Below are 16373 nucleotides of genomic sequence, written 5' to 3'. Positions count from 1 at the left end.
TCCTGGTGTTTGGAGGTGTGTGTGTGTGTGTGTGTGTGTTTATTTTTGAATGTTTTTATTCCATCCATTTGGGGTATATTCACTCAACAGAGAATTCTATTTTAACAATTATTTCCTTCAGCAGTTTAAAAATGTCATTTAATTTTCTTCTGGTTTCCATTATTTTTGATGCAAAGTTTTCCTTTGTTTGTGTTGTTGTATTTGTTTGTGTTATTATATATTATGTATCTATTTTCCTGGGTACTTTTAGATATACTGTCTAACTTTGGTTGTCAGCAATTTGACTTTGATGTACCCAGCTTTTTCCCCTTTGAATTTATTTTGTTTGGAGTTCACTGAACTTGTTGGATCTTTAAGTTAATGTTTTCCAAAACATTTGGAAATTTTGACCATTATTTTTTTTTTAATTTTTTTTCAACGTTTATTTATTTTTGGAACAGAGAGAGACAGAGCATGAACGGGGGAGGGGCAGAGAGAGAGGGAGACACAGAATCGGAAACAGGCTCCAGGCTCTGAGCCATCAGCCCAGAGCCTGATGCGGGGCTCGAACTCCCAGACCGCGAGATCGTGACCTGGCTGAAGTCGGACGCTTAACCGACTGCGCCACCCAGGCGCCCCGACCATTATTTTTTAAGAAATATATATATCTGCCTTATCTTTCCACTCCATCTCCTCTCCAGGGACTCTAGTGACACTATCCATGTTAGACCATTTTATATTATTCTACAGGTAACTGAGTGTCCATTATTTATTTAAATCATTTTTCTCTCTGATCTATTGGATAATTTCTTTTGATTTGCCTTCAAGTTCACTATAGCTTTATCCTGCAATCTCCAATATCCTGTTAAACCCATCCAATAATTTATAAATGTGTCAGCATAATTTTCATTTCTACGACTTCCATTAAGTTCTTTCTTAATAGTTTCTATTTCTCTGCTGAGATTCCTCATATGTTTACTTATTATGATCATCTTTCCTTTAAGCCTATGAACAAATTTGTAAAGTCCATGTCTGCTGATACTAACCTCTGGATCATCTCAGGTCTGTGTCTATGGCTTGCTATTTTTCTTGGTTATGGGTCATAGTTTCTTAATTATTCATGTCTAATAATTTACTATTGTATGCTAGACATTGCTTTGATACATTTTTGGGAGACCAGATTTCTTTTTCTTTTGAAAGCTCTTGAGTGACGTGCTATAAAGCACAATAAATTACTGCCAGATCCCTTTGTTCATGACAAGTCTGCTATGACTTTTTTTTCACTATATGCACTTATGTGTGAAAATCACAAAAATTTCTCATATATACATATATTTATGCCCACACACCTATTTTCATGAAGTTGAAACATCTTGTATCACTTGAAATATTTTACTAATCATTAAATTATTACCTTCTATTCGTATTCATTTCTTCATAAGTATATTCTCTTTTATTAATTACATTATGAACCTCAGGGATGGATCTTTATTTTATATCTCTTTGTAGTCATGGCATTTGACACACAGCTAGAATTCAATAAAAGTTATTGTTCTTAATGACAAGAAGAATGTCTTGCTCTGGTCCTTTGGGCTTTACTCCACTGTCTCTTCTGTAGCTAGTCTTACTCCATTTTTATGAGTAGCAAACACTGAGTTTATTCATTTATTCTCTCATACATTTATTCATCTACTCATTCAGCAACTATTTATTAAGAACCTACCATATGCCAGTTCCTGTCTTGGTGCTGTGATTACAACAGTGATAAGACACACAGTGTTCACTCCCTCATAGAGCTTATGAATTAGTGGATTTGAGAGTTTAGCTAAGCTACCCCATGATATGGCTGCCTTGGCATCCATTTTGTTTGGCCAGCCAGTCTGGGAAGGTTTTAAAAGGACACACCCTCATGTAAGCACAAGCTCTTGGTAGCAGAGTCATAAGTAATTGTAAGTTCCTTCTATAGCTTCTCTAGTAGCCCTTAGAATAAATAGTCTTCCCCACCAGCCAGGGCTTTACCTTTGTGTGCCATTTATGGGGCTTACAAAGCCCTTTTGGTTTGAATTGGCCAACCCAATCTTAGTCTGGGAATCCCAAAGTATTCTGTGTGGACCCTAATTTAAAAGGCACGTGCCGGGGCGCCTGGGTGGCGCAGTCGGTTAAGCGTCCGACTTCAGCCAGGTCACGATCTCGCGGCCCGTGAGTTCAAGCCCCGCATCAGGCTCTGGGCTGATGGCTCAGAGCCTGGAGCCTGTTTCTGATTCTGTGTCTCCCTCTCTCTCTGCCCCTCCCCCGTTCATGCTCTGTCTCTCTCTGTCCCAAAAATAAATAAATGTTGAATAAAAGGCATGTGCCCTAGGTCCTGCCTGTCTCTGACTGCACTCTGCCTCAACCTCCCCCCAATGTGGTCCCTCAAAGCATTCTGTGTACTTCCTCTAGGACCTGTCAGTAATAAACTTCTCTATTTTAATTTCTCTTGTGGCCCTTTATTGCTCACCATCTGGCATCTTGTGCTCTATTTAACAAATGTTAATTTAATTAAGTCATAATAGTGATAGAAACAAATAATAAGGAAATAAACAAGTAACTGCATAAGATATAATTAGACAGTATTCTAGGAAGGAAAATAAATCAGGGGAAAGGGATAAAGAATAAAAGAAGTAGCTATTGTAGTGATAATGATGCACGGGTGGTTTTAAAAATAGGATTTTGAGGAAAGGCCTCTCTGAATAGGTGATATTTGAGCATAGACTTCAAGCAGAGCAGTTAAGTGACTGTATATACACAGAATAAGGGGCTGGTTATTAGATGTGCTTTCAGAGGCATTAGAAAGGCTGCCTTCTCCACTAAGCTTCTGAAATCCAGCTATCTGAACTTTGCACTTTTATCTTAAGGCTTTATTGCCTTAACATGCAAATCCCTTTGGTAGAGTTTCTATTTAAACTTGTACCTGTCAAATATTTCTGTGTGAATAAATTTTGGAATTTTGATGAAGAGGTGAAAATAATAGTTCAAGCACCTAAGGAATCAGTGTACTATAGTTGTGAAGAGCACAAATCACCTGGGTGACAAATCCTGGCTCTTTCACTTATTAGCTGTGTGGCCTTCATCAGGTTACTTAATATCCTCATGCCTCAGTGACTTCAATTATAATATGGGGATAATAATAAATCTGTCCTAATATAGCTGATATGATGATGGTACCTTGTAGCATTTTCAAAATCTTCATTGGCTCCTCCATCTGGGAGGATTACCCATCACTGCTCCATTGTTGACTTGGCCAAATAGCTTTTGTTTTTTGGCCTCTGAAATGTGAGCTTAAGTGATGTATACAACTTATAAGCAGAAACTTTAAGATCCATCATATATTTTCACCATTCTCTCTCTCTTCTCTTCTGTGAGAATGATGTCTCCGACAGGGGTTTCTTCAGCCTGCATCCTGGAGTAAAGAGAGCATGAAGGAGAGCCACAGTCAAAGTCAACATACACGTTGTTATGAGCCACTGAGATTTGGAGTGATTTCTTATTGCTGCATTTTTTTACCCTAACATTATGATATAAATCAATTATTATTTCTAACATGCTTATAACATTATGTAACACATAGTGTACATTAAATAAACAAATCTAACCTTAAAAGAATATAGCTGTTGAAGAAAAACCATAAGAAAATCACAAGGCTGGGACGCCAAAACCAATGATGTGTCATTTTCTTGCAGTCTGAACCAGATATTAGAAATAAGATGCTCGAGGGGTGCCTGGGTGGCTCAGTCGGTTGAGCGACGGTCATGATCTCACGGTTTGTGGGTTCCAGCCCTGCGTCGGGCTCTGTGCTGACAGCTCAGAGCCTGGAGACTGCTTCTGATTCTGTGTCCCCCTCCCTCTACCCCTCCCCCACTCATGCTCTCTCTCTCTCTCTGTCTCAGAAATAAGTAAACATTAAAAAAAATTAAAAAAAAAAGAAATAAGATGCTGGAGTCAAATAATTTGTTAATGTTCTGCATTACAATTGTTTCCAAACTATTTCTTATGGAGTCTTTACTCCTCACTCCTATGTATACTTCTTAAGAGTAGAGATTATGTGGCCTATTAAAAAATATGTACACAATGCCAATTTTAGTGTTCTCACAAAACAATCTCCCTAGTGTTTTTCAACTAACCAGATAGCCATAAGAAAAAAAAAAACTTGTTAATCTGGATGTTTTGAAAAAAGGAGAGCTTCTATTCATCCTGTACATGTTATAAGAGTGACCATGATTTTCTTAATTGCATTCCATTTGTTTTGTTAACTAAGGTACTGTACTAAATTCTGAAGCTTATATTTGTCCTTAAATTTTTGCTTGGAAATTTAATTATTCCTAAGCTTTTCGACATAAATCGCTTCTGGTAGGTTACTGGGGTAAAGGAAGAATGAAGACTCCTTTTTCTTATTTATGTCTAACGAAAAGGCCACAGATTTAAGGATATATATGAGAAGTCAATCATAGCAATAACACCTTTTTAAAAGGGTAGGTTAATCTAAGTTGAATAAATTGTGATTAAAAACTGATGTCAAAACTGGAGCAATTTCTTCCTTGAATAATTTAACAGTATTAAAAAATGTCTATGCTGTTAAAAAAATATTCTGCAGGGGGCGCCTGTGTGGCTCAGTAGGTTAATCATCTGTTGTGGATCAGCTCAGGTCATGATCTCACGGTTTGTGAGTTTGAGCCCTGCATGGGGCTCTGTGCCAATGGTGCAGAACCTGCTTGGGATTCTGTCTCCCTCTGTCTTGGCCCCTCCCCTACTTATTCTCTTACTTCTCTCTCTCAAAAATAAATAAATAAAAATTTGGAAAAAAAATCTTAAAAAAGTATTCTGCAGAAATGGAAAAGGAATTGGAGTATACATTCATAATAAAAATTTAGTGTATGAAAGGAAATTTAATGCAAATTTGTAATAATTTGTATGGTAAATTATCCTTTATAAAAGTGTTTAAAATGATCTCTTAATTAAATAGTTGTTTAATTACAACCAAAGGTACTTAGTCATTAGGCTATTAGGGAAGAATTTAAACCACAAACAAATGAAATATCAAGAAAAAAATTAGAAAAAGTAGTGCATTTGTTTGAAAAAAGACCTTTTTGATTGGGGACTGGAAGGCATGAATTTTTTAAAATCTTACTTCTTAAAAGTTATTCTTTATTAGGTAGATACGTTTGGAAAATATAATATATACCTGTGTTCCCCGCACTTACCTTTATCACATCTTTATATTATTACGTTTATTTCAGTTACTTCATTTTCTAAATATTTATTTATTTTTGGGATAGAGAAAACCTAAGGAGGGGGAGGGGCAGAGTGAGAGGAGAGAGAGAATCCCAAGCAGGCTCCAAGCTGTCAGCACAGAGCCCCACATGGGGCTGGATCTCATGACCATGAGATCCTGACCTGAGCTGCAATCAAGAGTTGTATGCTAAACCAACTGAGCCACCCTGGCATCCCTCAATTACTTCATTTTTAAAGAAATACAACATTACAGATGTAACTGCTGTCCCTCCCTGATTCTAGTTTCCTTCTTTCCTCCCTAAGAGTAAGTACTGTTCTGACACTACCTGCTGACTCAGGTAGAAGGAGACTGACTGGGGCTGTTGCAGCAGAACTATCAATATCTGGCCATCCAGCTGGGCAAAGACCAAATTGAAATCTTTCCCTCTCAAATGGCACAGCCCATCATGCGTGCTTCAGACAGGCTGAAACCTCCTGAAGAAAAAATCTGATGTCTTAACTCTTCCACTTCGACAGATCCTGAAGAAGATAATAGAGACTAACATGTAGATGGCTGAAGTGATGAGAGAAGCTGCCTTTTCGTTTGCTGAGGCCAAGTTCACTGCAAGGGACCTCTGCGCCACAGTTATCTACAAGGTAACAAAGCCCAAGTGAAGCTTCCAGAGAAGAAAGATAACTCTTCAGCTGGTGTTACTCTGCCAGTATTTGAGTATTCCCCCAAGGAACTGACAGTTGTGAACTGACTGGTTTAGCCAGAGGCAGGGGCACAACCAGCTAAATTAAAGAGGAATTAAGCCAAAGCAGTGGAAGTACTGGTGGAAGGAGTAGCTTCAGTGCAGACTTCCTTTGTTACTTTGAAACTTTAAAAAAAATTTTTTTTAACGTTTATTTATTTTTGAGAGACAGAGCATGAGTAGGGGAGGGGCAGAGAGAGAGGCAGACAGAATCCGAAGCAGGCTCCAGCCTCTGAGCTGTCAGCACAGAGCCCAATGCGAGGCTTGAACCCGTGAACGATTAGATCATGACCTGAGCTGACGCCGGACGCTTAACCGACTAAGCCACCCAAGTGCCCCTGAACAAAGCCATTAGGATAACCAACAGGGGTGTAAATGCCACTGAATGTGTCATCATTCCCCAGAATGAAGGTACCCTTGCCTATATCATTACAGAGCTGGATGAGAGAGAACAAGAAGAGTTCTATGGGTTAAAGAAAATACAGGGGAAGAAAAAGATTCTCAAGGAAAAGTTGGAGAAGGACTTGGAGCAACAGAAGGCAGCTGGAGAGGTGATGGAGGCTGCTGATCTTTGGCTGAAGAGAAGGACAAGGATCTTCTTGAGTAATCTTTCCTGCTCTGGCTCTTTCAGAAACCCTAACACGGCACCATTTTAATTCACGGTATGTAGGTTCTGTACGTGTGGCTATTTTTTGGCCTAAGAATTTCACTGTTTGTAAAATTTCCCCTGACATTCAGTTCTGGGAGTACCTCTGCAGAATCATAATTCAGCAACCATTTATCACGTGAGGTTTGTAAACCCTGCCCAGGAACTTGTAGGGCTTATTCTGCACAAGTGACATTTACTCCATTTACCTCTGTGATACAAGAGATCTGCTTACTGAGAATATTAGGAAATTCCCCTCAGGAAAGAGAAGTGGCCTCCGGCCAACACGTGCAGGCCAACCATTGCTGGAAGACCCTTGGTTCCTGCCCCCTCACTCCCCTCCGCACTGCTGTGTGAGATTGCTGCCGTATCCTTGTGTTCTGGTACTTCTCTCCTCAAGCTTTATGAAAACCTTCCCGGTCTTTCCTTGCATGACCGGGCTCTGTCCTGTCCATCATGGGAGCTGTTCTGCCAATTTAAATGTGACTATGGTATAAACAGCAAAATGATTTTAAAAAAAGTAATCACTCTGTCGAAATTGTTAATTATCCTCATTTTACTTTTGATCTTTAACCATACACACACACACACACACACACACACACATACAGCATACATGTGTAAAGTGTACAGCATTGTTTTACATTTCTTTTTTTCTTTTTTTATTTTTTTCAACGTTTATTTATTTTTGGGACAGAGACAGAGCATGAACGGGGGAGGGGCAGAGAGAGAGGGAGACACAGAATTGGAAACAGGCTCCAGGCCCTGAGCCATCAGCCCAGAGCCTGACGCGGGGCTCGAACTCACGGACCGCGAGATCGTGACCTGGCTGAAGCCGGACGCTTAACTGACTGCGCCACCCAGGCGCCCCAGGAAAGTTTCTTTAGAGTATGTGCTCCGTGATTCATGGGGTATAACTGTCTTCAACTTTACTAGATAACACCCACTTGCTCTCAAAGGTTCATTCCACTTCTCCACATTCTCACCAACACTTGGGGTTATTAGAATTTTGTATTTTTTGCCAAATTGGATGTGTATAAAATGTATCTTGTTGTTTGTTTGTTTTTTTTACTATGTATTTTCCTAATTAACTGTAAGGCTGATTATATTCTCATATTTTTCTTGACTCTTTGGAGCTCTTAGCCTATGAACTGTCTGCTCTTATACTTTGGCCATTTCTGTGTTGCTTTTTCCTATTTGTGCAATCTATTACATTCTAGATATTAATGTTTTATTGGTTGTACATATTACAAATTACTTTTATATTTATTTTATTAATGCAATGAGTTTGGAATGTGGGGAGGGATGTGTATCAAAAACATGCACTTTTACCTTGATGAGAATTCTCTTGTCACTTCTATAGCACTTACTATGGGTCAAGCGTTTTTTATTTAAGCATTTTACAAATATTAACTCTTTTAATCTTGGTAACACCCATGAAGTAAGTGCTATCATTAGCCTATATTCTTTTTTGATTGTTGCTTTAACAAATAACAGCTTTATTGAGATATAATTCACATGCCATAAAACATACGCTTTTAAAATATGTACAAGTCAGTCGTTTTAGTGTATGTTTAGTGTATGTTTTAGTATATCCACAGAGGTGTGCAATCAGTACTGCTAAGTGATTTCAGAACAAAGAATCCCACATCAAATTAGGAGTAACTCTCTATTTCCACTGAAGTCCCCAGTCCCAGGAGACCACGAATGTACTTTCTGCTTCTGTATTTTTGCCAATTCTGGGCATTCCCTATAGACAGACTCGTACAATATGTGGGATTTTGCATCTACTACTTTCGTGTAGCATAATGTTTTCAGAGTTCATCCGTGTTGTAAATGTATCAGCATTTCATTATTTTTTATTGCTGAATAATATCTACTGTATGAAATACCACATTTTGTTTATCCCTTCATCAGCTTATGGACATTTGGATTGTTGTGCTCTTTGGCTATTACAAATAGTGCTACTTGAAACATTTGTGTACAAGTTTTTGTTTTGAAACATTTGTACAAGTTTGGACATTTGTTTTCAGTTGTTTTGGAGTGAAATTGCTGGGTCATAAAGCAACTCTATGTTTAACTTCTTGGGGAACTGCCAAAGTGTTTTCCAAAGCAACTGCACCATTTTTAAAAAAAATTTCTACCAGCAATGTACACGTGTTCCAATTTTTCTACATTCTTCCAATACTTGTTATTGTCCATCCTGTTTTGAAGATAGCCATAGAGTGGGTATGAAGTGGTAACTCACTGTGGTTTTTGATGTGCATTTTCCTAATGACTAATGATAGTGAGCATCATTATATGTGCTATTGGCTATTTATAAATCTTCAGAGAAAGATCTAGTCAAATCATTTTCCAATTTTAAATTGGGCTATTTCTCTTTTTGTTGTTGAGTTGCAAATTTTTTACATGTCAGTTATCTCTATGTTAAAGATAAGGAAATTAGGTACAGGAAGGTTAAGTAACTTGTCTAAAGTCACACAGCTAGGAAGTAGCAGAGGTAGGATATGAAAGCAAGTAGTCTGGTCCTGGATGGAATCCATACTATTAACTTTTATGCTGTCCTGCCTCATAGCGTTGTTCATCCTATCTATGCGTTAGTGTGCTAAAATTATAATATTTTCTATAAGGAATAGAGTTACAGTTTAAGATTTGGGTTTTGGAAATACGTCATTATGAAAAGTCATGATGTTGGATGCCTTAAAATGTATTGCTCAAGAAATATTTTTATAATAGTAAAGGAAATAAACACATTTTCTCATATTTTATCGCATGATTTCTTGACCTATATTAATGTAACTTATAACCAAATTCAAATTTTGATTATCAGGAAACTGGTACAAATTCTTAATCTTTTTTGGAAATAAGAATGGTATCTTATGTGTTTTACATATTTAACACATTGTTTGGCATGAAAGATGCTCAATAAATTAGCTTAAATATCTGAACACTATCACATGTATTGGATTTATGTAAAATTAATTTTATGTACAGATATGTTAAATATTATCCTAAGCCAACAAATGTTTTTATATAAACATATACATTATTTATATAAATATATCATTTTTATATAAATATATATTTATTTTATTTTACTTTATTTTATTTTATTTTATTTTATTTTATTTTATTTATTCATTTGAGAGAGCACAAGCAGGGGAGAGGGGCAGGAGAGAGGAAAAAAAAAATCTTAAGAGGGCTCTATGCTCAGCACAGAGCCTGATGCCAGGGCTCGATCCCATGACCCTGGAATCATGACCGGAGCTGAAATCAACAGTCAGACCCTCAGCCAACTGAGTCACCCAGGTGCCCCTCAGTTTATCTTCTGCAGTGATACAATATGTATGATTACTATATTTCTCTATTTTTAGATTTTATTTTAGAAAGAGTGCAAATGGTGGAGAGGGGCAGAGGGAGAGAGAGAGAATCTTAAGTAGGCTCCACGCTTAGCATGGAGCCAGACACAGGGCTCAATCCCACAACCCTGGGATGATGACCTGAGCCAAAATCAAAGAGCCAAAATCAAGAGCCAAAATCAACGGACTGAGCCACCTAGGACACCTTGATCATTATATTTCTTCAAAGTGAGCTTCAAAAGATAACTTTGGTTAGAAGTATACTTAAAATTGACTTGCAAAGTTGCCCAACAATTTAAATTTTGAAAATCTCTCCTACTAATGTCAATATCTACTGAAAATCAGAGAAAAAAAACCCAACTTACTGAATCATTATATCATCTGTCAGATTGAACTAACTGCATTTCATTTTTAAACACTTAATATGAGTTTGTGTATTCAACATTTGTAGTACGTATGTGTTCAAACAAGACATGGCAATGTTTTCAGAAATAAGGGCATTACGGATTCATTATCTGGTACTTAGAAATTTGTCAAAATTTTTGGCTTCTACCATATCCCATGGCAGAACACCGGATGGGCAATGTTGGGCTCATAGCGAGTGTTTGTTGACTTGATTTTGCTATTTCTATTCATAAATAAGTGACTTGCTGGTAAGAAGTTAGACACTTCAGGTTTATATTTCTCTCAGGGAATGAAATTGTTTTTCTCCAATTTCTTCTCTAAGCTTTAGTCCTAAATACATGCATTTAATAACACATGTACTTTTTGATGAATCATGAACATGTAATTATAATTTCTTCTTTTTGATACCTTATCAAAAAGGGCTTTATGTTAACATGATTGATTTCCTTTTCCAGTACTCAAACTCACTGTCCCTAAATTTTGAATTGACTATGTTCCATTCTGTCCATTCTTCTTTAACCAGCATCCATATTCTGTTGACTTCAAAACTGTTATCTATAGCCTGACCTCTTCTCAGTTCTACACTTTGATGTCTATTTGACTTCGATAAGAGGTTTAATAAGCATCTCAAACTTGTGTCTAAAATAGAGTTCATGGGGCACCCGGGTGGCTCAGTCAGCTGAGTGTCTGACTTCCGCTCAGGTCATGGTTTCATGGTTGTTGAGTTTGAGCCCCACGTCTGTCACACTGCTGTCAGCACAGAACCTGCTTCGGATCCTCTGTCTCCCTCTCTCTGCCCTTCCCCTGCTTGCACTCTCTCTCTCTCTCAAAAATAAATAAACATGAAAAAAAAATAGAGCTCTTGATGTCACCCTCAAACTTTGATCTTTCTATGGCCTTTCCCATCTTAGTAAATGTACTACCAATCATCACATTGCTCAGGGAAAAACTCTAGGGTCCATTTTGATTTTTCCCCTGTTTCTCATCATCTCAACCACTCTTATCAGCAAATTTTGTAGAATCAGCAGACTGCATCCTAAAAATAAGTCTTAAACCATTTGCTTTTGTCCATCTTATTGACACCCTGTTATTCTTAAGGACTCTCATCTGTCTCTTGCCTGGATTACTGCAGTACCTCCTAACAGGTCTCCAAGATACAACTTTTGCCCTCTTATATTCTCTTCTCTACTCCACAGCCAAGTTGTGTTTTAACACTTTCAGAAACACATCTCTTCCATGTGTTTGAATGGGGGCACCTGGGTGGCTCGGTGGGTTGAGCATCCAACTTCAACTCAGCATCATGGTCTCATGGTTCATGGGTCTGAGCCCCATGTCAGGCTCTGTGCTGTCAGCACAGAGCCTGTCTGCTGCAGAAAATCTCTCTCCCTCCCTCTCTGCCCCTCCCCAACTTGTTCTCTCTCTCTCTCTCTTGAAAACAAACATTAAAAAATTTTTTTTAAAAGATTAAAAAAATAAAAGTTTTGAATGATTTCCCATTGGTATTTAAAATAAAGTCTGAATTCTTTACCCTCATCTAAGGATACTTATATAATCTGGTACCTGCCTATTTCACTTTAACTTCATCTGGTGCCACTGTCTCCCACTCATTCTAGTGCAATCACACCATTCTCGTTTGTATTCCACAAACATGTCAGGTTTTTCTTGCCTCAGAGCCTTTGTATTGCTGTTCTGTCTGCTAGACTGCTGCTGCTTTTGGCTTTTCAAACTGCCATAGTTTTCTCATCCTGCACCTCTCAGTTCAAATATTACTTCCTCTTTTATTTCCTTCAAGTTTTTATAACAATCCATCTTGTTTATTTACTCACTTGTTATGACATGGTTTGTGTTCTCCATCTTGAATGTTGGCTCCATGGATAGCCTCTCTGTTTTATCCGCTGTAATCTCCTGTATCCCCAGTGCTTGTTGCTTCAATAATGACAGTTCAGGATATGCAGTTGAAAAGCGAGAATAAACCTACACCACCTTGACAATTAGCAAAGGGGAATAAGTAATTGCAATAACCTTGATCTTGAATGACTCATGTCACCTTAAAAAGAAGCTATAGTTTTCTACAATGTTTTAAATGGACAAAATGAAGACTTAATTTCTTAAAACTCTGATGGCCTCCTCCTCTCCCCCCGTTTTAACCTGGATTGAACCTAAGTACATTATTAGTGATCTATTTAGGATCAGAAGCTCTTAGAGCTGGAAAGGATGAAAAATATGTATTCATTTTACATAGGGGGTCAAAAATAAAGGAATTTTCCCCCTCACAGTAATAGAAGGAAAGGTACAGAACTTGTTTTGTCTTTATCATATGTTCTTTTTATTATACCAACAATCCATGTTCATTGGAAAATGTGGTAAATTTTAAAACTTGAATTTATATCCCCTGAAATTCTATCTTTAAGAAATAACAACTATTAATATTTTATGGTATATCTTTCAGGAATTGCTTCTATGCATATTCAGTAATATAAATAAACCATGCAAATTTTAGGATTTGTTCTTATATATATTCACTAATATAAATAAGCCAATACAAATGTACATGTATATATGTGTATCTATCTATCTATCATCTATCAAATCTATCATCAATGTATCTATATATCTATTCATTCTAAATAAATAGGTCTTCTTTCCTCACTTCATGGTATTGTAATATCTTTCTTTTCTGCCATTAAATATACAGCCAAATCCAAGGGTGACATTAAAAATTATTAATGATTACTGTTTCATGGACACCAAGCAATGAAAGGACAGACTGTAGCCCAAAGGTTTACGACTATGGCAGGCATCAGTCCTTTAATTGCTAGATCAGGAGGTGGGGCTGTGGTCATCCTAGAGGAGGGGCTGGCAGAGTATCTAGGCACTGGATAGAAGGACCCAGGGCAGTCATACGGAACTGCAGCCAACAGAAACATTTGGCTGAACATTTCAGTATTTTCATAACTGGCTTATATTTGGGGGCAGCCAAGCCAAATATCAACTCTACATTCATCATTTTTAGTTATTGTATTTTGTTCCATGGTATGGTAGAGTAGCATTATGTACCACACCCGCCCCTCCCCCTTCCCCTATGAGGCAGCTATAGGAAGGAACATTGGTTGCCTCAGTTGCTGAGGGTGGCCCTTGGCTGACAGCTGGCACGGAAACAGAGACCTCAGTCCTACAGCTGCAAGGGGTTGAATTCTGCCAACAACCTAACGGAAGGTGGAAGCAGATTCTATTTTCTGGCAGATAAAGAGCCCAGCTCAGCAAACACCTTGACTTTGGCCTTCTGAGACCCAAAACAGAAAACCCAGCCACTCCAGCCTAGACTTTTGACCCGCAGAACTGTGAGGTTAATAAATGAGCATTGTTTTAAGCTGCTATATTTGTAGTAATTTATTACGGCAGCAATAGAAAACTAATATACCTAGTATGAAGGTACTATAAATTATTTGACCCATTATTTATTATTAGGAATTTAGGTTGAACCTAGGTATTATTTGTTTGTTCTTATGCTAGCATGAGAAAGTAACTTCAATAATAGCATTGTACTTTCATCATTTCTCACTTGTCTGATTATTTCCTGAGATAAATCCTTAGAAATGAAATTGTAGGGTCACAGAGTTTTTAAAAGCTTTGGTACATACTGTCACATCACTCTCAGATTTTTTTCTTTTCTTCTTCTTCTTTTTTTTTTTTTTACAATTTGCATTTCTACCCCCTTGTTTACTCACCATTGTAACACCAGTTATTTTTATTCTTTGTAACTTTTGATCATGTAATAGGCAAAATATTAGTATTACATTGTAGTTTTAATTTGTATTTCTTTGAACACCAGCAGATGCAGAACATGTTTAAAAGTTTAGGGATTATAAAGTGGGGATAAGCTTATTATTCTCTGATGCCAAATTTACTCAGCCTGGTGAATCCTAGATTGTCCAAGCAAATAATTATTGAGACTGTTAAAAGAAATTTTGAGGTAATTCACATATATATACTCAAAATCCAAAATTTTGGCCACAATAACCTAATGTAATTAAGTGCAATCTCATAAAGTTTATAGGTATGATTCTACAATGAACTGTTATTTCAGATAGAGGTTGAGATGTTAGATACAAAAGCAAGATGTTTGGAAAGAAAAGCAATTTTTAGTGGGGTAGTAAATAAACCTACAGCATTTTAGTCTTTTTCTTTCTTTGATTTTCAGTCAATTTAGATCATAATTTTTAAATATAAAAATCCCATAACCACATGGCCACACTACTCTCCAGAATATAGTTTATAATTTTGATGGTATGTGTGTGTGGATGGAGGAGAGTTAAATATCTGCCAGTGGTAATGATAATGTAATACTTTCTTTAAAAATAACTGAACAAAGTAACTTTGGTAGGAAGGCATTAAAACTGTTTTATCTTATGCAACGCTTTCATGGCTCAGTTGGTTGAGCCTCTGACTTGATTTCGGCTCAGGTTACGATCTTACGGTTGTGAGATCAAGCCCTAAGTTGGGCTCCATGCGAGGTGTGGAGCCTGTTTGGGATTCTCTCTCTCTTTCCTCTCTCTTTGCCCCTCCCCTGTTCATGTTCTCTCTGTGTCTCTCTCTCTCTCGCTCTGTCTCTCAAAATAAATAAACTTTCAAAAATAATTTTTGGACAATCTTACTAAAAAAAACATGATATCATAGAGAATTTTTAAAGGAGAAACTGAATGCTAAAGTAATTATAGCACATTATGGAGTGATGTATTTTAGGCACTGTTATTTTGATTAAAACAGTATGTGAGACCATTGTAAACACTTAGGTTCTCAGGGAGTGGTCCTTGCCGCCCTATGTCTGGAAGAGCCTTTTACAGAGACTTGCACTTGCTGCAAATTGTGATTTGCATCTGTCGTCACAAAACTTTGCTTTAGTTTTCATATTTGTTTCAGTTTCACAAATAAAAGTGACTCCAGTTGAAATTTAAGGAGAAACCGCCAAAGAAACCTTCTGATTAGTTCCATTAGAAGGGATAGTAGGGTGACTAGCATTTAATTGTATATTCTGGCTTCTGTTGACCTTCCCAAGAGGTGTATGTTTGATCTAATTTGCTGAAGTATTTGTAGAGATGTGGGCGTTTTGATTAAAAATATTCTCACAAAACTTTCCAGACACATTTTTAAGGATCTTATAGTTAAGAAGACACTATCATAGAAGGCTATTGTTACAGAAAAAGCTTCAAAGGAAAAAAATAAATATTTGTTATTTGAATTTAGAAGTTCAAAGCCAGAATTGTTCTTGTGAAAGGAAAAAGTTTTCTCATGGCTGATCTTTTTAAATAGAGATGAGATGGTGTATTTTTAGTGAAAATGGTTAAGGAAACATTTTACATATAGTAGAAGAACCTTTTTTGTCTTCAATGTTTTTTATCGTTAAAACACATACCCACAGCATATAGTCCTGCATGTGGAAAAAATTGAACCAATACAGATGTATAAAAAATAAAATTGGGGCACCTGGGTGGCTCAGTCAGTTAAATGTCCAACTCTTTGTCTGGCTCAGGTCATGATTTCACGGCTTGTGAGTTCAAGCCCCGTGTTGGGCTATGTGCTGATAGTGCTGAGTCTGCTTGGGATTCTCTTTCTCTCCCTCTCTATCTGCCCCTCCCCTGCTCCTGCTTGCTCTCTCTCTGTCTCAAAATAAATACATAAACTTAAAAAATAAAATAAAATAAAATCATTCTGGCTTCCCATTCCCTAGAGAAAATTCCAGTTCACATTTGGGTGTAAATCATTTAAGACCTTTTTCTATACTTATACGTATATACATAACCACAAATATACACAACTATATTTAAATAATAGTGTGATCAGGCTGAATTTACTCAATAGCCACATCTCCTTTTTATTTTTAAGTCCAATTTATTGAGTTACAATTTATGTAGTAAAATTCATCCTCATGTATAGAGTATCCTCATGTATACACTACTCCACTACATTTGAGTAGGGTATATG

The 16373-nt window shown here is 37.1% G+C and overlaps 1 pseudogene; it reads left to right on the top strand.

Annotated features, from left to right (window-relative positions):
* LOC122468937 overlaps window positions 1-7148 on the top strand; it is a 31058-nt pseudogene extending 23910 nt beyond the window's left edge.
* The last annotated feature ends 9225 nt before the right edge of the window (window positions 7149-16373 follow it).

This window comes from Prionailurus bengalensis, chromosome B1, assembly GCF_016509475.1.
Source record: "Prionailurus bengalensis isolate Pbe53 chromosome B1, Fcat_Pben_1.1_paternal_pri, whole genome shotgun sequence".
NCBI classification, from domain to species: Eukaryota; Metazoa; Chordata; class Mammalia; order Carnivora; family Felidae; genus Prionailurus; species Prionailurus bengalensis.
The sequence above is the reverse complement of the archived record's forward strand: the minus strand, read 5'-3'. Positions and strand labels throughout refer to the sequence as shown.